Below are 21,180 nucleotides of genomic sequence, written 5' to 3'. Positions count from 1 at the left end.
AAATATTTTATGGTTTTGTTATAAATAGTATCTCTTAAAATTTAAATTTCCAGTTGTCTCTTGCTAGTTGTGGAAATGTAATTGATTTTTATTTATTGACCTTATACTGTGCAGCTTTGCTGAACTTACCTATTAGTTTCAGGAATTTTTTTTTGTAGGCTTTTGGGATTTTTAAAAAGTAGATAATCATCTTACCTATGAATAAAGGCAATTTTACTTTTTGCCTTATTACTCTGGTAGGACCTACAGTGTGATATGGAATAAAATTGGTGAAAGTGAGTATTTTGCTTTGTTCCCATGGTATAGTTGGATTTAAATCTACATCTTGCTCGTTTTCTGTTTGTTCTTGTACTTCCTAGTCCTAGGCTCACAATATGTGTCTTTATCACAGTAATATTGTCACTGATACCACAATGATGACATTGCATCAGTTCCCATGTAGTTTGAGAATCTTATAATAGTAGACTTCCGACTCCTTCCTCACATCCTCTCTGCATTCCACTGTGTCCCGCGTCTTGTTTTTGTATATTATGAACGCCATCCCTGTGGCTATTTTGCTTTTAGAGTAATTAAAATAAATTTTAAAATATTTTTATTGTTGTTCAGTTTTCAAGTTTCTACATTTATTTTATATTTTTAAGAGATGGGGTCTTGCCATGTTGCCAAAGCTGGCCTCAAACTCTTTGGCTCAAGTGATCTTCCTGCCTCAGCCTCCTGAGTAGCCGGAGACTGTTAGCGTGTGCCACCACACCCAGCTATTTTATTTTATGTTTTAAGAAGTAAACTGTATATATTTAAGGTGTATAATATAGGATACATATAGACAGTAAAATAGCCTAGAGAGAAGCAAATTAACATATTTGTCACCTCACGTAATTCTCATTTTTATGTCCTTACATCTGAGTTTTTTCTGTACCATATTTCCTCTGCCTCATGAACTTCCTTTAGTATTTCTTGTAACACAGTCTGCTGGCATAAATGCTCTCAGCTTTTCTTTGCTTGAAAAGTTTTAATTTTGCTTTTTTTTTTTTTAAAAGAGTTTTGCTTGGTTTAGGACTGTAGGTTGGCAGTTTTGTTGTTTTTTTTTTTTTAGTACTTTAAAAACGTCAGTCTTTGTCTTCTAGCTTTCATTGTTGCTGAGAAGTCAAGCCTTATTCTGCTTGGGATCTCAGCACTTTGGTCAGTGGTTTAATGCCTTTCGCTTAAAAAAAAATTATCAGCCGTTATCTCTTCAAATGTTTCTGTTCTGTCCTCTCTTCCTCCTGGAATTCAACTTACGTATCTTTTAGAACATTTAATACTGTCCTGCATGTGTTGAATTTTCTTTTCTTTTTTCCTCTTTATTTTTCAGTTTGAGTACTTTCTATTGACCCACCTTGAAGTTCACTGATCCCTTTTTTGGTGTGTCAGGTGTGATGAGGCTCTTGAAGGAATTCTTCAGCTCTGACACTGTGTCCTTTTTTCTAGCCTTTCCCTTTGACTCTTTCTTACAATTTCCTGCTCTCTGCTGCAATTCCTCATCTGCTCATTCATGTAAAACACCTTTTCTACCAGAGTCTTTCACATACTATTCATTGTCATGTAAAAACCCCCTGCCCTGTGGCGTATCTATAGTTACAGCAAATGGCTCTTCTTTGAGACAGCTTCTGTAGGTTGCTTTGTCTCTTAACAATGGGTTGCTTTTCCTTTCTTCCCTTTCTTCTTTTTTTTCCTTTTTGGCATATATGTGTCTTCACATTTTTTATTGAATGCCAGGCATTTTGTGTAGAAGAGGAGAGAGTGCCCCCATTTTTTCCTCGTGAACACCCAGTGAAGGTCTTGGAAAAGAGCCTGAGAGTGGGTGCACACCCACCTGTGCTCCCACTTTCCAGGCCTCCCGACCATTGCGCCAGCCCACGCTTGGCCTTTAGTAACTTGTTAAAACTTTTAGTTCGGCCCTCTCGCCTGCTTGTGTGGCACACCCCTGTCTTCCTCACATGCCCTGCTACATGGGAGATGGTCTCCTGTCTGGTCTTTCCTTGGGGAACGTCTTCCTTCTTGGATTTCAGGATACTTGGTTGCCTTTAGCTCTCTGCAGGTTCAAGAAAACTTGTGGTTTTTAGTTTCCTTTTTCCTCATTGTTAGTGTAAGAGCAAAACTCTTTCTGGCGTTCTGCATCCTAGGCAGACGCACCGCTGATCAGTGGCTTTTAATGCAGCGTAGTATGGCAAGTTCATCAATGAAACTTCAAATTCCATCTTGTAACTAATCCTCAAGAATCTACCACTTTTTGAGTTTTAGTGTAGTTTAATAAAGGATTATCAGCAAGAACCTGAAAAGGGCTATTGTGTTTAAAGTGTTTTGTTCTATTCATAGCAGCCTGAATAGACTAAGAAATGGGTATTAAAATATTTCTTCCTTTTCTAATTACATATATGTATGTGAAGCCAGATTTTCTTCATATTTTCAACCAAAACAACATATCACAACACAGGAATGTTGGTGTCCCCCCAGAATCCCTGTGTTGGAACTTAATCCCTATTGTGACAGGATTTAGAAGCAGGGCCTTTGGGAGGTGATTGAGTCACAAGGGGTCTGCCCTCATCTGTGAGATCAGTATCCTCATAAAAGACTTTTGAAGGATGGCAGTTTGCCCCTTCCCTCATGTGAGGACACACAGAAGATTCCATCTATGAGGACAGGGCCCTAACCAGGCACCAGATCTCCTGGTGCCTGCATCTTGGACTTTCCAGCTTCCAGAACTGTTAACAATTTTTGTTGTTTAGAAATTACCCAGTTCAAAGTATTTGGTTATATTAACAGCAGCCTAAATAGACAAAGAGATGGGTATCAAAGTATTTCTTCCTTTTCTAACTCCAGATATCTATGTGAAGCCAGATTTTCTTCATATTTTCAACCAGAACAACATGTCCCAACAGATTCAATACAGAAGCATGCATGGGAGCCCAGCTGGTGTTTGTCAGAGCAGACACTAAAGATTTTTGCAGAGACACACCAGCAGTGCCACTCTTCTCAAGAACTTTGTTTTGTAGACTGGGCACAGTGGCTCACGCCTGGAATCCCAGCACTTTGGGAGGCCGAGGCAGGCAGATCATGAGGTCAGGAGTTCGAGACCAGCCTGGCCAATATGGTGAAACCGTGTCTGTACTACAAATACAAAAATTAGCCGAGTGTAGTGGCGCACGCCTGTAGTCCCAGCTACTTGGGAGTCTGAGGCAGGAGAATCGCTTGAACCCGGGAGGCGGAGGTTGCGGTGAGCTGAAATTATGCCACTGCACTCCAGCCTGGGCGACACAGCAATATTCCCTCTCAAACAAAAAATCAAATTTGTTTTGTCTGGGGGAAATATAGTTATTTTTCAAAAAAAATGTTATTTATGCTAACATGTATTTATCATTGTTATGTTTAAATGGGTTAATAGTACATATTTTTTATTTAAATTTCTCAGTTTTAATCTCCAACATTGGTATATGTCAGTAGATATAACCTACATAAACCCTTTCAATAAATTTCCAAGGGTATAAAGAGTTTCTGAGATGAAGAGGTTTTAGATGTGCTCTTTAGTCTCAGGTAGGAGTGGGGATGGCAGGCCATTCGTTCTTGATTTTAATGACAGGCACTTGGCGCAGTGCATTTGTTCATTTGCTCACTCAGTACATACTTAGTGAGCACCTTCTGTGTGGTTGGCACTATTTTAATCTTTGGGAATAACACAGTGAACAGAGCAAAAGACGCTTCTCTCCTGGAGCTGACACTAAGTGTAATGTTGTCTTGTTTTCCGATTCTTTGACTGTTAAGGAGTGATCATCACGATCTTGGTCACTAAGCACTTTTGCCAGAAAATAAACGTTGGATTGTATCGTATGTCCTCTCAGCAGCTACTGAATATAGTCACAGGGCTTTTTCATTTTGTTGATTGGCTTAAGTTTTGTTTTCCTTCTTTTAAAATAGTTAACCTTTCTTAAATGCCTACTGGGCCATCGTGTATTGTCTTTTAATATATTGTTGAATTTTAGTATTTTATCTGGGATTTTGATTCATGTTAAAAAATGAAATTAGTTTGAAATTTTCTTCTTTTTGGTTATCATTGTTAGATTTTGTATCAGGTTTATGTCAGTTTTTGTTGTCGTTGTTTTGAGACGGAATCTCACTCTGTCTCCCAGGCTGGAGTGCAGTGGTGCAATCTCAGCTCACTGCAACCTCTGCCTCCCGGGTTCAAGCGATCCTCCTGCCTCAGCCTCCCAAGTAGCTGGGACTACAGGCACCCGCCACCACGCCCAGCTAATTTTTGTATTTTTAGTAGAGACAGGGTTTCACCATGTTGGCCAGGCTGGTCTCGAACTCCTGACCTCAAATGATCCACCCACCTCAGCCTCCCAAAGTGCTGGGATTACAGGCGTGACCCACCATGCTTGGCCTTTGCCAGCTTTGTAAAACAAACTGGGATGCTTCCCATTTTTTGCAACCCACAGAGACCCTTTAAATAGTAAGTTGTTTCAGAGACGTCAGGCTATAAATAGTATACCTTGATTGGCCCTTTAGCAAGGTCAAGTGCCTTTTGGGAGATTGGTTCCTTTGCAGCCTTTTCTGTGATTTCTGTGGTTATGTGTATGTCTTCCACTTCTTCTTGAGTTGATTTAGTAAGTCCTTGTTCTTGAAAATAATTTTACTCAGATGTTTAAGTTTATTCATCCTTTCCAGTTCTCTGTTTATATTCTCTTTCCATTCTTTTTGTTTTGTTTTGGTTTTTGGAGACGTAGTCTTGCTCTTGTCGCCCGGGCTGGAGCGCAATGGCGCAATCTTGGTTTACTGCAAGCTCCGCCTCCTGGGTTCAAGCGATTCTCCTGCCTCAGCCTCCTGAGTAGCTGGAACTACAGGCATGCGCCACCATACCTGGCTGATTTTTGTATTTTTAGTAGAGACAAGGTTTCACTATGTTGGCCAGATGGTCTCAATCTCTTGACTTTTTGATCCTCCCACCGTGCTGGGATTACAAGCGTGAGCCACCGCGCCCGCCCAGCCTCTGTTTCCATTCTTAATGTTGTGTTTTCTCTTTGCCCCACCCCCAATCCCGGATTAAACCAGCCAGAATTTCTTTAGGCCTTCTCAGAGGACTTGCACTTAGATTTGCCAGTTCTACTCTTTTCCTGTTTCAGTTCATTACTCTGTACGTTTATATTTTACTACTTTCATCTCTGTTGTCTTTATGTTCCTTTTCCTTCTTGTTGTGTAAGAAGAGCACTTAAAAGCATGGCTTTTCTCTGAAGGCCACTTTGGCCGCATGTCCTGAGTTTTAAAAATGAATTTTTAATGGCGGGGCGCGGTGGCTCACGCCTGTCATCCCAGCACTTTGGGAGGCCGAGGCAGGCGGATCACAAGGTCAGGAGATGGAGACTATCCTGGCTAACACGGTGAAACCCCATCTCTACTAAAAATACAAAAAAATTAGCCGGGCATGGTGGCAGGTGCTTGTAGTCCCAGCTACTTGGGAGGCTGAGGCAGGAGAATGGCATGAATCTGGGAGGTGGAGCTTGCAGTGAGCCGAGATTGCGCCATTGCATTCCAGCCTGGGCGACAGAGTGAGACTCTGTCTCAAAAAAAAAAAAAAAAAATTTAGCCGGGCATCGTGGCACATGCCTGTAATCCCAGCTACCCGAGAAGCTGAGACAGGAGAATCGCTTGAGCCTGGGAGGCAGAGGTTGCGGTGAACCAAGATTGCGCCCCTGCACTCCAGCCTGGGTAACAGAGCGAGACTCTGTATCAAAACAAAAGAATTTTGTTTTATTTTATGGTTTTTTTTGTTTTAGTTTTTTTGAGACAGTCTCACTCTGTCACCCAGGCTGGAGTGCAGGGGCGTGATCTTGGGTTACTGCAACCTCCGCCCTCCCAGGTTCAAGGGATTCTTCTGCCTCAGCCTCCCAAGTAGCTGGGACTACAGGCGCCCACCACCACACCCAGCTAATTTTTGTATTTTTAGTAGAGATGGGGTTTTGCTCTGTTGGCCAGGCTAGTCTGAAACTTCTGACTTCAGGCAATACACCTGCCTCATTCGACCTCTCCAAGTGCTGGGATTGCAGACATTGAGCCGCCGGGCCTGGCTTTTTTCCTCTCTTGAGACAAGGTCTCGCTCTTGTCACCCAGGCTTCAGTGCAGTGGTAAAATCACGACTCACTGCAGCCTCGACCTCCCAGGCTCAAGTAATCCTCCCACCTCAGCCTCCTGAGTTGTTGGTACTACAGGCACACGCCACCATGCCTGGCTAATTTTTTTTGTATTTCTTGTAGAAACGAGGTTTTGCTGTGTTGCCCAGACTGGTCTTGTACTCCTGGGTTCAAGCGACCCTCCTGCCTCAGCCTTTTAAATGTTGGGATTGCAGGTGTGAGCCACCACACCTGGCCTGGTTTTTTTTCTTGGCATGTCACTTGGTGTAATTGGTGATGCTTTAAAAAATTTTATTAAATTTCATTTTAGTAAATATCACCTTTTTTGATTTTTTATATAGCTATATTTTAACAGCATTTGTGAGTTATAATTCACATATAATTCATCTATTTGAAGTATACCGTTCAGTGGTTTTTAATATTACATTTTTTAAACCGTGTAAAAAAAAATATATAAATACATAATTTATTATTTTAACATTTTAAGTGTATAATTAGTGGTATTAATTACATTCATAATGTACAACCACCACTACCACTATTTCTGAAATTTATTCATCACCCCAAATAGAAACTCTGTAACCATTAAAACCACTAATTAAGTCATTCCTTCCCCTGCCCACTTTCCTCAACCTCTTGCGACCTCTATTTTACTTTCTGTCTCTATGAATTTGCCTATTCTGTGTACTTTATATTAATATAAATGGAATTCTACAATATTCAACCCTTTGTATCTGGTGTATTTCACTTCTGTTGTCTTCAGGATTCATCCATGATTAGCCTGTATCAGCACTTTCTTTTTTACGGCTGAATAATATTCCGTGGTGTAGGCCGACGGCTGAATAGTATTCCGTGGTATAGGCCGACCACGTGGTGTGTATCCATTTGTCTGTCCGTGGACACTTGGATTGTTTCCACCGTTTGGCTTTTGTGAACAGTGCTGCTGTGAGTATTGGCCTACAAATACCTGTTGGAGTTTCTGCTTTGTTTCCTTTTGCTGTGTACCTTGGAGTGGAATTGCTGGGTCACATGGTCATTTTTAATCATTGCAATATTTCATCTCTTTAGAAACATTGTTCCATGTTGTTCTGAACTTTCACAGATTCACTCTCTCCACAGACTCAGGGGCATTAACACAAGCGTCTGTTCTGTCTTCATTTAATTAATATAGACAACGTGTTTCTGATTAGCAAGAATCTGAAGCTTTTGTATGCAGTGCCTCATCATGGAGATGTTCTCTCCCGCAAAAATAAAACCATCCGAGTTTTTCTTTTATTTAGTTAACTAGTCCAACAGTTGGACTGTTTCCTTCCTGACCTTAGAAACTTCAAGTCCCACTTTCCTGCAACACGATTATTGAAAATCGTTTTAGGAAAATAATGTGCCAAGAAGGAATACTGAAGTTTATTGTTCTTCTGAGCCATCTCCATATAAACTGGCAGTCTTCAGGAGCCAAGAAAGAAGGTCAAGCATGACTCGCCATCTACTTATTTCCGTGTTAGAGGCAGTCACAAGTTCAAACTAGACTGTGCATCTCAAGAGGAAAATGCCATTCATCACTACTGTAACTGCTTTGGCTGGTACTCAGGTCACTCTCGCTTTTGATTGCCAGTAGTTAGAAATTGTGTGAGGAAAATTCCATTCTCGGTTTGAGGTTGTGCGTTAGAAACATTGCAGTGTTACTGCCAACAGAGCAAAGCCTTCTGGCTTTCAGGTCCTTGATACAAGAAGTCACTGAGATACGTTTGTACAATGGATGGGAATTTGGAATTCTGTCTTCATGGAAGAACTTGGCCTCCTTTTTCCTTTTCCCTCTTTCATCCGCAGAAACAGTATTGGAAAGAGCCCAGGTTCGTGTTGTGGTGGTGCCATCAGCATCTCCATCTGTCAATCTCCATTTTCAAGAGTCTATAACTATAACATTTCCTTTGCTCCAATTTGGACTCCAAGGTCTCCTCTGGAAGGAGATTAGTTCTGCAAAACCAAAGATAATACATCTGTTTCGGCCTGGTGTTTTGTAGTCTTCTAGATTAAAGCTCTAAAATACATCAGAAACTTGTCATCCTCCGTATATTATTGGATCCCACGCCAGGGTTTCTAATTTCTGTTTCTGTATTGTATTGTAGACAGAACGGATGCTGTGATAATTTCTAGGTATTGTATGTGATACAAGGAATATGGATGTTAGGCAAAAATCTATTAGCACCACTTTCATAATGACCCCCAATTTGGAGGGGGGCATTTCTTCTGGAGATATACTTACTACCAAGCAGATTTTTTTTTTTTTTTTTTTGAGATGGAGTCTCACTCTGTCGCCCAGGATGGAGGAGTGATCTCAGCTCACTGCAACCTCCGCCTCCTGGGTTCAAATGATTCTCCTGCCTCAGACTCCTGCGTAGCTGGGATTACAGGTGCCCACCACCACACCTGGCTAATTTTTGTATTTTTGCTAGAGATGGGGTTTCACCAGGTTGGCCAGGCTGGTCTCAAACACCCAACCTGAGGTGATCCGCCTGCCTCTGCCTCCCAAAGTGTTGTGATTACAGGTGTGAACCACTGTGCCTGGCCCCAAGTAAGTTTGATGATTGAAATACTGTCTTTAAAGCAGGAGAAAAGGTGTTTTTGAGGGGGCTTTACCCCATCTCAGACCGAATTCTTAACTTCCGTCTCCTTGTGGTACTTGAGCTTTTCTTGTTCCTAGTTACAAGGGAATGGTCGAGACACACACAGCCCACTCCTACTCCTGTGATAACAGTAGAATTATAGGCTAGGCAAAGTGCTACTTCTGATAAGTCAGAAATAAACTTTTTTTTCTTTGAAGACGTAGAGATTCTAGTCTTTAGAGATTTCTGGTCACTGGTGTCTTATGGGCAGGTTCTAAGATGGTTTGTCCGCCCTGGAATTTTCCAGATCTCTGTAATTAAGGGTGTACTGTTGCAAGGCTGGTCTGTCCTTCTTGATTCATTCACTCTAAGCAAAGACACATTTTAAGTCGCTTTTGCAGAACATAACATTTTGAGTCATTTGTCTTGATCTGTAATGCTAATGTTTTATTACACTATAAATGTTTACCTTGTTGCATATATTATTTTACTTGATTTATTCGATTCACATCTTTACAAAGATGTGTGAATTAGGCCACGTAGATGCTCTTCTCCCCATTTTATAGATGAAGAGATGGGCCCGCATCGGTTCTGTGACGTGCCCAAAATCACACTATGTGAGTTAATCACAGATGCAGATTTTCTCATTCCCACTATGCTGCATACTTTTCCATACTAAATTCTCTTTAAACGGTGACAAACATTTAAAAGCAGATTTGGGAGTCACTTGTTTTGCTGTGGAGCCTGGAAGGCTAACTGTCCAAATAATGGTGATGACCATGGCCTCGTTAGCCAGGTTTGTCCCTCTCAGTACAATGAATAAACCGGACTGAGAGAAGAACCCAGGTTGAAAAGAGAACTCTGTGTATTCTGCACACCTGTGCTGCTGAAAATACAGGCACCAGTGAGGCCCTAAAGAGAGTAAGTGAACCAGGAATAGAGAAAAAGCATGCAGATGAATCCTCACAGCCTGAAGGGCATTTGGTACAGAAGGTATCTCAAAAAGTCAGCTGAGGGAACATCCAGTTGTCACCGCGAAAGGATGTTTTCTCCTGAATGAAGACTTACAATATAGGTCAAAGTTATTAAGTGGCTAAAATGAGAAATAATAGTAAGATATGGGGAATTAGAATGAAGTTGGTAGCCTCGAACTTGGCAACTGGAAGTCCTGGCTATTTGGGAAACGTCGTCCTTTGTAAGAGTCCTGGCTGTTTGGGAAGCGTCGTAGTTTGTTGAACTTGGACAAGTTGTTCCTTTTAGTGTGCCCCATTTCCAAAAATATTGAATTTCTTTACCTTTCATTCAGCAAAAGCAGCAGAAACTTTTGCTTAAACATTTCCTTCTCTTTTGCCACTTGGAGGTGTTGCTTGACATGCTCTCATCCTCAGGGGTTGCCTTTCATCAGAGGAAGCTGCAGGAACGCATCCATCACTCTTAGCTATTTCGGGGCTAACTTGTTGTAAGTTAGGGGTGACAACAGACACAGGCAGAACTTTAGAACGTAAATACTTAGTCTTATTTGGGCACTGCTGAACTTGTTTCCTAGACTCATCTTGTGATTTTAATTTCTGGCTTGTCTCCTAAAACAATAAAATGAGCTCTTTGGTTCACATTTTCAGTGGATCTGGTTTGCAGAAATCATAAATAAAAGTAACTTACATGGAACAGAACATTTTAACAAATAAGGTGAGAATGACTCCCTTTGCTCTTTACAGGCCTTTGGTTTTTGGTTCACAAACTTGGAAAGAAATCTGTGCTTTAAATAAAGCCTTTTTATACTCAAGGTTCCTGCATGGACTGTGGAGGAATTTGTGTGAACATCAGTGATTCTCATCTGATGGGCGCCATCTGGCATTTGACCAGGGTGGTCCTGGTTGAGTTCTCGACGCGTAGGGACGCACAGAGTTGTAGATGTGCAGCCATCTGTGGCTGCGAGAATCCTGCAGCCTCTGCTGCTGTTGAGCACCATCGTGGGGAGCCGGCTGCATTGTTACCATTGCTGAGGCTGGCTGAAGCACCTCTCTTTCAGCTGGGGATGCCTTGTTTCCATAGCAACAGCTCTCCGTGGTGCCAGGATGGTCAGCAGTAACAAAAGAAGAGACTTTCTCTAAATAGAGGCTACTTAACGCTCGGTGTCCACCCTCAGTGGATGTGGTAAGGGCTTATCAGAGGTGGTAGCACTCATCTGTGTGTCTGCTCTCTGGAGGACCGCCTGGCTTTCCAAATGATGCTGCCTCTTTTTTTTTTTTTAAGGCAGAGTGTCACTCTGTCGCCCAGACTGGAGTGCAGTGGCACGATCTCGGCCCACTGCAAGCTCCGCCTTCCGGGTTCACGCCGTTCTCCTGACTCAGCCTCCCGAGTAGCTGGGACTACAGGCCCCCGCCACTATGCCCGGCTAATTGTTTGTATTTTTAGCAGAGACGGGGTTTCACTGTGTTAGTCAGGATGGTCTTGATCTCCTGACCTTTTCTCCTGACCTTGTGATCCGCCCACCTCGGCCTCCCAAAGTGCTGGGATTATAGGCGTGAGCCACCGCGTCCAGCTGCTTCCATTCTTTATTCATGGCTTTTTGTAGCACTGTCATCTGACAGCTGTTTATAATTCAGACGTGTATTCCTTACAGTCCCTTTAAAGACACATCCCCTGTCCAGTGATCTTTTTCTCTCAGTATCTAGCACAGTGCATGTAATAGGCACTCACTCTTTAATTGAATGAATGAACAAAAGACCAGTTTTTTCTGGAGAATGCCTCATTTTCAGCATGGTTCGAAAATTCCATCCTCTTAATCCATGAGCCGTTCTTCTGAGTCTGCCTGCAAATACTGAACTTAGCTATCTTATTTACAGAGGTCTGAAAGGTGAGTAACAACCTTTGATTCTTAGAGGGTAGTCTCATCTGAAATACCCTACTCCATCTGAGAGAGGTGGGAATACTCATAGTTGCCATTAAGTGAGGACTTTCTGTGAGCCGAGTGCTTTATAAATTCATTCAAGACTGTCTTGGTTGCAGATGACAAAAATCCCAATTCAAACAGGTTTAGGCAAAAAGGGGGATTATTAGGAAGGATCCTGTTATGTCTCGTTGGAAGAAGTTGAACAAGTCTGACCATCAGAAGAACAGCGTCTCCGCTGGGCTTGTCAAACAACTGAAGCCAAAGACTGGAGTAACGCTCAGTGTCTCTCTGTGTGTGCGTGCGTGCGTGTGTGTGTGTGTGTGTGTGTGTGTCGGCTTCATCATCTCTACCTGTAGTCCGGCCTCCTCCCCTTCCTGGGGAACTTCGCTGCTCTCTAACTCAGTTTCACATCTTGGGACTCCTACCACTCGCGAGAGACAAATGCTTTTTCCCAATTCTAATTCTGGGGGCTCACGCCTGGGATCCCAGCACTGTGGGAGGCTGAGGCAGGTGGATCACCTGAGGTCAGGTGTTTGAGACCAGCCTGGCCAACACGGTGAAACCCTGTCTCTACTGAAAATACAAAAATTAGCTGAGTGTGGTGGCGGGTGCCTGTCATCCCAGCTGCTCGGGAGGCTGAGGCAAGAGAATTACTTGAACCCAGGAGGCGGAAGTTGCAGCGAGCCAAGATTGTGCCACGACGGAATGTGACTCCGCCTAAAAAAAAAATCGTGGGGCCAGGCGCGGTGGCTCAAGCCTGTAATCCCAGCACTTTGGGAGGCCGAGACGGGCGGATCACGAGGTCAGGAGATCGAGACCATCCTGGCTAACACGGTGAAACCCCGTCTCTACTAGAAATACAAAACTAGCCGGGCGAGGTGGCGGGCGCCTGTAGTTCCAGCTACTCGGGAGGCTGAGGCAGGAGAATGGCATAAACCCGGGAGGCGGAGCTTGCAGTGAGCTGAGATCCGGCCACTGCACTCCAGCCCGGGCGACAGAGCGAGACTCCGCCTCGGAAAAAAAAAAAAAAAAAAAAAATAGTGGGAAAACTGGTCCAACGAGGGCCCGATCAGCTCTTGGACAGCAGACTGTAGAAACACGGTGAAAGGAAGATTTCGCATGCGGAGGGGAAGAGTGTTGGGTAAACGATTCCAAAGATATTTGCTACTCTCCTATTCCTTACTACCTTTCAGGTAGCTGATAGAATTTTCATTCTGGAAATGATGAAACTGCTTGAGGATAAGAGGCTTGACAGAAATCATACAGTAACTGGCAGAGCCAAGATTTGAATCCCAGTCTGCTAGTTCAAAACCCCTTGCTTTTAACTCATACAGCATGTTGCTTGCTCCCTCCCCCCGTTCCTCCTTTCCTCCCTTCCCCTTCTTTCTTTTCCCTCCTTCCCTCCTTTCTTTTTCTCTTTCTTTTCTCCTTTCTCCTCTCCTTTTCCTTTCCTTTTCTTTTCTTTTCTCTTTTCTCTCTCTGCCTTTCTTTCTCTTTTCTTTCTTTCTTTCTTTCTTTCTTTCTTTCTTTCTTTCTTTCTTTCTTTCTTTCTTTCTTTCTCCTTCCTTTCCTTTTTTCTCTCTCTCTCTGTTTTCCTTCCTTCCCCCTCCCCTTCCCTTCCCTTTCTCTCTCTCTCTCCTTTTTTCTTTTCTTTCCTTTTTCCTTCTCTTTTTCTTTTCTTCTCAGAGTCTCACTCTGTTGCCCAGGTTGGAGTGCAGTGGCACAATCTTGGCTCACTGCATCCTCCATCTCCTAGGTTTAAGCGATTCTCCTGCCTCAGCCTCCCCAGTAGCTGGGATTACAGGTGTGTACCATGATGGCTGGCTACTTTCTGTATTTTTAGAAAAGACGAGGTTTCACTGTGTTGGCCAGGTTGGTCTCGAACTCCTGACCTTGGGTGATTTGCCCACCTTGGCCTCCCAAAGTGCTGGGATTACAGGCATGAGCCACTGCACCTGGCCCAGCATGTTGCTTTTCCATATAATAGAAAAGAAAAGGGAACCAGCAGATAGGTGTTAAGCTGGAAAACAGAAATGGTAGCAAAATAGTGGAAAAATATAATTTTCTTCCCAGTGACCTTGAATAATAGCACCTTATATTTTTCACAGAACAGTCTAAAGCCAACAAAAGTCTTTAAATCAGCTTAAAATCTCTGAAAGGCTGCCTGTGGACTCACAGGATAAAGGCAACATAATTCTCTGATAGTGCAAACTGCAAAATTAGATGCACCTCAGAGCCAGAGAGGACGCTTATTTCTTAACGCATTTCCAGTGAATCAGAGCCCCTCTATCTACGAAGGTGGCAAACAACAGTTCTGCAAAAAGAAAAAAGAGAAAGAAGAAAGCAGTAGAGTCTGTGCCAGGTTCTGCACTCCTTATCTTCTGCACACACCACCTCCTGTGGCTTTAAGAGCCTGCTCAGTGTCTCTCCCAGGAGGCAAGGAAGATTCAGAGTAGCGGCTACAGTTAGGGTGCACAGAAACAGAGAGATACTGAAACAGGCTTTGCTGAACCTTCTGGGCTCATTCAGTGGGTTGCTTTTCATCTCCTGTTTACAGAATTTGAGTCTTAAAAGAGGGCCGCTTTATAACATTGTCAGATACAGGCTGTGACTCCGGTACTCAGTTTAGAAACTCCAGTAGGGGCAGATTAAACGCAGTCGCTGCTTTATGACGCTTTCGGATGCAGGCTGTGTGTTTAGAATTTGAGTCCTAAAGAGGGCCACGACAGTCGCCGCTTTAGAACACCTTTAGATATAGGCTGTAGCTCCTATGTTCTGTTCAGAAACTCTAGTGGGGTAGATTAAATGCAGACATTTTTTGGAGTGATTAGTTCTGTTTTTAATCCACATACAGCTTGCAATGGAAAGTAGCCACCTTTTAATTTTATTATTACTTTTTTTTTTTCTTTTTTTAGAGGAAGTCTCACTCTGTCACGAGGCTGGAGTGCAATGGCGCAATCTCAGCGTACTGCAACCTCTGACTCCCTGGTTCAAGCAATTCCTCTGCCTCAACCTCCCAAGTAGCTGGGATTACGTGCCACCACGCCTGGCTAATTTTTGTATTTTTAGTAGAGATGGGGTTTCACCATGTTGGTCAGGATGGTCTTGATCTGTTGACCTCATGATCCACCTGCCTCAGCCTCCCAAAGTGCTGGGATTACAGGTGTGTGCCATTGTGCCCGGCCTACTTTTTTTTTTTTTTTTTTTGAAACAGAGTCTTTTTCTGTCACTCAGGCTGGAGTGCAGTGGCACAATCTTGGCTCACTTAAGCTCACTCCGCCTCCTGGGCTTAAGTGATTCTTGTGCCTCAGCCTCCTGAGTAGCTGGAACTATAGGCGTGCACTAGCACACTCAGCTAATTTTTTTGGTATTTTTAGTAGAGATGGGATTTCGCCATGTTAGTTAGACTGGTCTCGAACTCCTGGCCTCAAGTAGTCCACTCTCAGCCTCCCAGCGTGCTGGGATTATAGGCGTGAGCCACTGCCCCCCAGCCTGGCCAACCACATTTTTATTTTAAAAAGTGTCTAGGGACAGTGCCAGAATCATTCTTTCAGCACCTTTTCTGATTAGCCTGGTAGTAAAGGTATTTTGGTATTTCTTAAAAACCCTTAACTGCTTGTAGGTCATATGATTCTTCCAGTTGCAAAACAATGTTCTTTCTATATGACTGATGATCAGAGGTTAGATGTCAAATATTAGGGTATGTGTTGAGAATGGACTTGCTTGATAGCATGAATACTTCAGAGGAGCGTTTTAAACTCTGCAAAATGAATTATATTAAATTTCCCCAACTTCAGTACATTATTATAACAAGCAAAAGCATTCCGTCCAGAAAAAAGTCTGGCAGATAGTTTATCTGTCTTGGAGACTGTGACATGTAAGATTGTGTTTGCTGGAAGAAAAAAGCGATACCTTCAGCAGAGACAGTTCTGGTAGGATGCCAGGTTTAACATACGAGAGAAAGGAATAGAAACCCTTTCTCTGAGATGGGATCATGCAGACATCTTCAGATGTGAGACCTCAGCGTATAACTTAGCCCCTTTTTTGCCTTTCTTAGCTGAATGTCATGTTTTGGGGTGTTTGGCTAGAATACAGTGGCTGCGATCCCATTAGCATGTCCCCATAACATGACATGACCTGCAGTGTCACAGAATTCCATGCGAGCTGTGTCCAAGAAGATCCGTCCTTTCTGGTGGTCAGTTGCCTACAGAGGCCTCTGTCGTACTTTTAACTCCACGATCCAACCTTTTTTAGAAGGCTTCAGTGGGTTTAGTATTTACTGATCCCATGTAGCGTCTTGGACATTAGACTCTGTATCAGCCAAATAGAGAACACTTACAGAAAGCCTGAAGCTGTGATTTTGAGCCACCGCTCATGGTGGTGCCTGAAGTTAGAGGAATGGTTACGAGCACACTTGCTCAGAGCAGCAGCCTCAGCACCGGCACTCTGACAGGTGCGCCGTGGCGCTTTTAATCAGCGGGTGATGTTTGCCAAGGTCCCGCTGTGCTGTAGCCTTGGTTAGATGCTGTAGGTGAGGTGACCGTGTGATTTATCACCAGAGTCACTTTGAGAAGGAAAGGGAGCTACTAATACTGAGTCATAAACTCAGCGTGTCCCTGGTAAAGTAGATGGGTGATTGGCTTAGCTATAGGTTTACAGGAATACTGTTCGTATCCTTGGTCCCCGTTCTAAAGGATACTTATAACCCTGCTAAAGGGCTAATACTCATACACTAAACCAGTGGTCCCCAGCCTTTTTGGCACCAGGGAGCAGTTTTTTGGAAGACAGTTTTCCCATGGACCGGGGAGGGGGACACAGTTTCAGGATGGAACTGTTCTACCTCGGATAACCACGCATTAGATTGATTCCGTTAAGAAGCACACAACCTAGATCCCTCACGTGCACTGTTCATAATAGGATTCGCGCGCCTCTGAGAATCTGATGCCCCCGTTGATCGGAGGACGGGGAGCTCAGGCGGTCGTGCTCACTCACTTGCCCGCCGCTCACCTCCTGCTGTGGTTCACACTCCTCTGAGAATCTAATGCCTCCGCTGATCTGAGGACGGGGAGCTCAGAAGGTCATGGTTGTTCACTTGCCCGCCGCTTGCCTCCTGCTGTGCAACCCAGTTCCTCTGAGGCCACGGACTGGTACTGGCCCACGGCCCAGGGCTTGGGGTCCCCTGCACTAAACAATTCAAGAACATTATGTTTCAAAAAGTCCTTTTCTGTAATTAACCCGTTACCCTCCCAAATAAATTTCTCTCCTGCTAGATCATTCCCAAGCAGACGTATGCAGGCATTTCTCATCTTTAAAAATTACTCCTTTTACCCCATCTATTGCCCGATTTTTCTTCCCTTCTCATAGCAAAACTTCTTGGGGAAAAAAAAAAGTCTATACCAGGGTCAGCAAACTTTCTGTTAAGGGCTAGATAGTAAATATTTTAGCCTTTACTGACCATATGGTCTCTGTTGTAACTCTTTATCTCTGCCATTGTGTGGCAAAATCCCCATAAACAATGCTTAAACAAATGGGTTTGGTTGTGTTCCAAAAACACATTGTTTACAAAAATAGGTGGTGGATGTGGCAGACTGGCTTCAGCCCACAGCCATCCTTTGCTGGCCTGCTCTGTGACCACAGCCTCTGCTTCATCCTTTCATCGCTGTCCATTCCCTTAACTGCACTGAGACTGCTCTTGTCAGGGTCACCAACAGCTTCCCTGTTGTCAAAATCAGTAGCGGGTGTCTTCATTTTTTTTTTTTTTTTTTTTTTTTTGAGATGGAGTCTCGCTCTGTTGCCCAGGCTGGAGTGCAATGGCATGATCTTGGCTCGCTGTAGCTTCTGTTTCCTGGGTTCAAGCGATTCTCGTGCCTCAGCCTCCTGAGTAGCTGGGATTATAGGCACGTGCCACCATGCCTGGCTAATTTTTGTATTTTTAGTAGAGATGGGGTTTCACCATGTTGGTCAGGCTGGTCTCGAACTCTTGACTTCGTGATCCACATGAAGTTTTTTTTTTGTTTGTTTGTTTTTTGACGGAGTTTTGCTCTTGTCACCCAGGCTGGAGTGCAATGGCATAATCTTGGCTCACTGCAACCTCTGCCTCCCGGGTTCAAGCAATTCTCCTGTCTCAGCCTCCTGAATAGCTGGGACTACAGGCGCCCGCCACCACGCCCGGCTAATTTTCGTATTTTGAGTAGAGATAGGGTTTCATCATATTGGTCAGGCTGGTCTTGTACTCCTGTCCTCAGGTGATCCACCCACCTTGGCCTCCCAAAGTGCTGGGGTAACAGGCATGAACCACCGCACCTGGCATCTTACGTGAGTTTTTAACAACAGAAGGCACAATCACTCTTTCCTCCTCCTTCAGACACTTTTGTTTGGCTTCTGTAACACCCATTGTCCCTGATTTTTTCTCATGTCACTGGTAGTTTTTCTCTGCATCTCTGCTTTTTTTATGTTAGACGTTGGAATACTGGCATACCAAAGGGTTAGCCCTGTGCCGTCTTCTCTTCTCTGTCTATTCTCTCTTCCTAGGTGACTTCTTCTAATCTTACAGACTTAAATATCATCTCTAAAGTAATGACTTCTGAATTTAAATCCCAGCCTATCACCTCTCTTTCCAGCTCCAGAATCTTATGTCCACCTTAATGTCTCTACTTGATCTCAAGTAAGCTATCTTTTTTTTGGTGGAGACAGAGTCTTGCTCTTGTCACCCAGGTTGGAATGCAATGGTGCTATCTCAGCTCACTGCAGCCTCCGCCTCCTGGGTTTAAGTGATTCTTCTGCCTCAGCCTCCCAAGTAGCTGGGATTACAGGCGCCCGCCACCATGCCAGCTAATTTTTGTATTTTTCATAGAGATGGGGTTTCACCATGTTGGTCAGGCTAGTCTTGAACTCCAGACTTCAGGTGATCCGCCCGCCTTGGCCTCCCAAAGTACTGGGATGACAGGCGTGAGCCACCGTGCCCAGGTTCCTGTCTGTATTTCTGCCAACACTCTGTCACAACCACTAAGTCATTTCTAAGAAGTTCCAGACTTTCTCTGCATTTCTGTTTTTCTTCTGAGCCCATAGCTGAATCCCCCTTAGCCGAATCCCCTTCAGCCGAATCCCCTCAGCTGAATCCCCGTTAGTCGAATCCCCGTTAGCACTCTGTTCATAGCAATACAGGCTTTTTCCAGCATTCACTTCAAAACTGTTCCACATCTATCCATTACCCAGTTCCAAAGCCATGTTTTCAGGTATTTACTATAGCAATAGCCCACTTCTTGATACCAGTTTTCTTAGTCTGTTTTATGTTACTGTAACAGAATAGTACAGACAATCATTTATAAAGAAAAGAGATTTCTTTCTTGCAATTCTGGAGGCTGGGAAGTTCAAGGCCAACGGGCCCACATCTGGCAAGGGCTTCTTATGGAGAAGGCTTCTCACCGTGTGGTCCCATGGCAGAGGTGGAAGGCAAGAAAGTGTGCACATGCCTGAGAAAGTGGCTGAACAGATCCTTTATCAAGAACCCACTCTCGGGATGATGCCATTCGTTCATTCATGAGGGTAAACCCCTCATGACCTGGTCACCTCGTAAAGGCCCTGCGTGTCAGTACCGTTGCACTGGGGATTATGTTTCCAACACATGGCTTTGGGGACACATTCCAGCCCCAGCCCAGGTGCCCTTAACGTATTGCAGATGGGACTCTTCCCTCCCAGCCACCACAACATACCTGCCTGTCGAACCCGTCCTCCTCCTGCATTCCCTAGTTCAGTCAGTGAACCAAAACCCCGGAGTCACCCTTGGTTCTTCCCTCACCCTCATTCCCCACCCAGAGTCCGTCAGTGAGTCCTATGCATTAGAGCTTCCTAGAAACCCTGAATCGCTCCGCGTCTTCCCGTCAGCACCGGCTGCCTTGTCTAGACCTCCACCGTCTCGTGGGGACAGCTGTAGCAACTTTTCACAGGCCTTTCCCTCCTGCTTTCCCTCCTGCCCCTGCACAACTCTCTTGCCACGTAACAGCCAGGACAGTCTTTTATACAAGTAAACTGTACATCTCTCCCTCGTTTAAAACCCTTCAGTGGCTTCTCATTTTCACTAGACCAGAATGCTCATGCTTTGAGCCCCTCCATGCCCTGGCTCCTGCCTACCCCTCCAGATTATTTCTAGACACTTCCCACTGCGATATTACACTACCACCTACTGTCTTTCTTTTTGGACCTCCAAAACATTGAGGTCTTTCTCTGTCAGGGTCTTGGCATTTGCTGTTCTCTCTGCTTAAAATCCTCTTACTCCAGGCCGGGTGCCGTGGCTTATGTCTGTAATGCCAGCACTTTGGGAGGCCGAGGCAGGTGGATCACGAGGTCGGGAGATCAAGACCATCCTGGCTAACACGGTGAAACCCCGTCTCTACTAAAAATACAAAAAATCAGCAGGGCGTGGTGGCGGGCGCCTGTAGTCCCAGCTACTCAGGAGGCTGAGGCAGGAGAATTGCTTGAACCTGGGAGGCGGAGGTTGCAGTGAGCTGAGATGGCGCCACAGCACTCCAGCCTGGGCAACAGAGCGAGACTCCATGCCAAAAAAAAAGAAAAAAAAAAATCCTGTTACTCCAAATCTACAAATTCTGACACCTCCTCCTCCCACAGCCCTGATTCGCGTGCTCTTTCTCAGGAGACCTTCCGTGACCACCATTTGCCTTATTCTCATCACTCCGCATAACTTCACCACACCTGTCACACTTAGGAACACCTGTGTGTCCAAAATAAAGACACACTTGTTTCTTTATTTTGTTGTTTTTCCAGGATCTCCTCCCCCTTACTTACTTCTCAAAGTAAGTTTGTTCCTTGAGGATAGAGAGAGGGACCATACTGTCTTGTTTCCCATTGGATTCCCAATGCTCAGAATCAAGCCTGGTGTATGGGAGGCATTCAGTAAATACTCATTGAATGACTGAAGGAGTGAGTTAAGGAGATGCTGACTCGTGCCTAGTACTGTAACTGCCGCAGGAATTCATCGTCTTTATTACAGTGCATATGGTCTGTGCACGTCCACAGGCTGCTGGCGCTCACAGACACTTTCTGGGCTCCACGTCTCATAGCTGCCCTCATGTTGCTTCCCCTCCTGGCAGAAGCTGCAGCCGTGTTGTGATACTTTTATTGTATAGCATCCGTCTTTGCAGGTTTTTATGTCAGTGGAAATACTGGGCTCACCATTAGCTTTTTGCTTGTTTTTTGAGACAAGGTCTTGCTCAGTCACCAGGCTGGAGTGCAGTGGCATGATCACAGTTCACTGCAGCCTTGACCTCCCAGGCTCAAGTAATCTTCCCACCTCAGCCTCCCAGGTAGTTGAGACTACAGGCGTGTGCCACCTTGTCTGGCTAGCTAACTTTTTTTTTTTTCTTCTCAGAGACTGAGTCTCACCATGTTCCCCAGGCTAGTCTTGAACTCCTGGGCTCAAGCAATCCTCCTGCCTCAGCCTCTGAAGTGCTGGGATTACAGGTGTGAGCCACCGTTAGCATTCAGTGCCTCCCCCCCCCCCTTTTTT

At 44.4% G+C, this 21,180-nt stretch overlaps 1 protein-coding gene across 1 annotated transcript in view; it reads left to right on the top strand.

Moving 5' to 3' along the window:
• VPS53 (VPS53 subunit of GARP complex) overlaps positions 1–21,180 on the top strand; it is a 219,125-nt gene that overhangs the window by 75,185 nt on the left and 122,760 nt on the right. The gene's annotated exons all lie outside the window — the stretch shown is intronic.

The sequence above is a fragment of the Rhinopithecus bieti genome, unplaced genomic scaffold (genome assembly GCF_001698545.2).
Source record: "Rhinopithecus bieti isolate Rb0 unplaced genomic scaffold, ASM169854v2 scaffold_22, whole genome shotgun sequence".
NCBI classification, from domain to species: domain Eukaryota; kingdom Metazoa; phylum Chordata; class Mammalia; order Primates; family Cercopithecidae; genus Rhinopithecus; species Rhinopithecus bieti.
The sequence above is the reverse complement of the archived record's forward strand: the minus strand, read 5'-3'. Positions and strand labels throughout refer to the sequence as shown.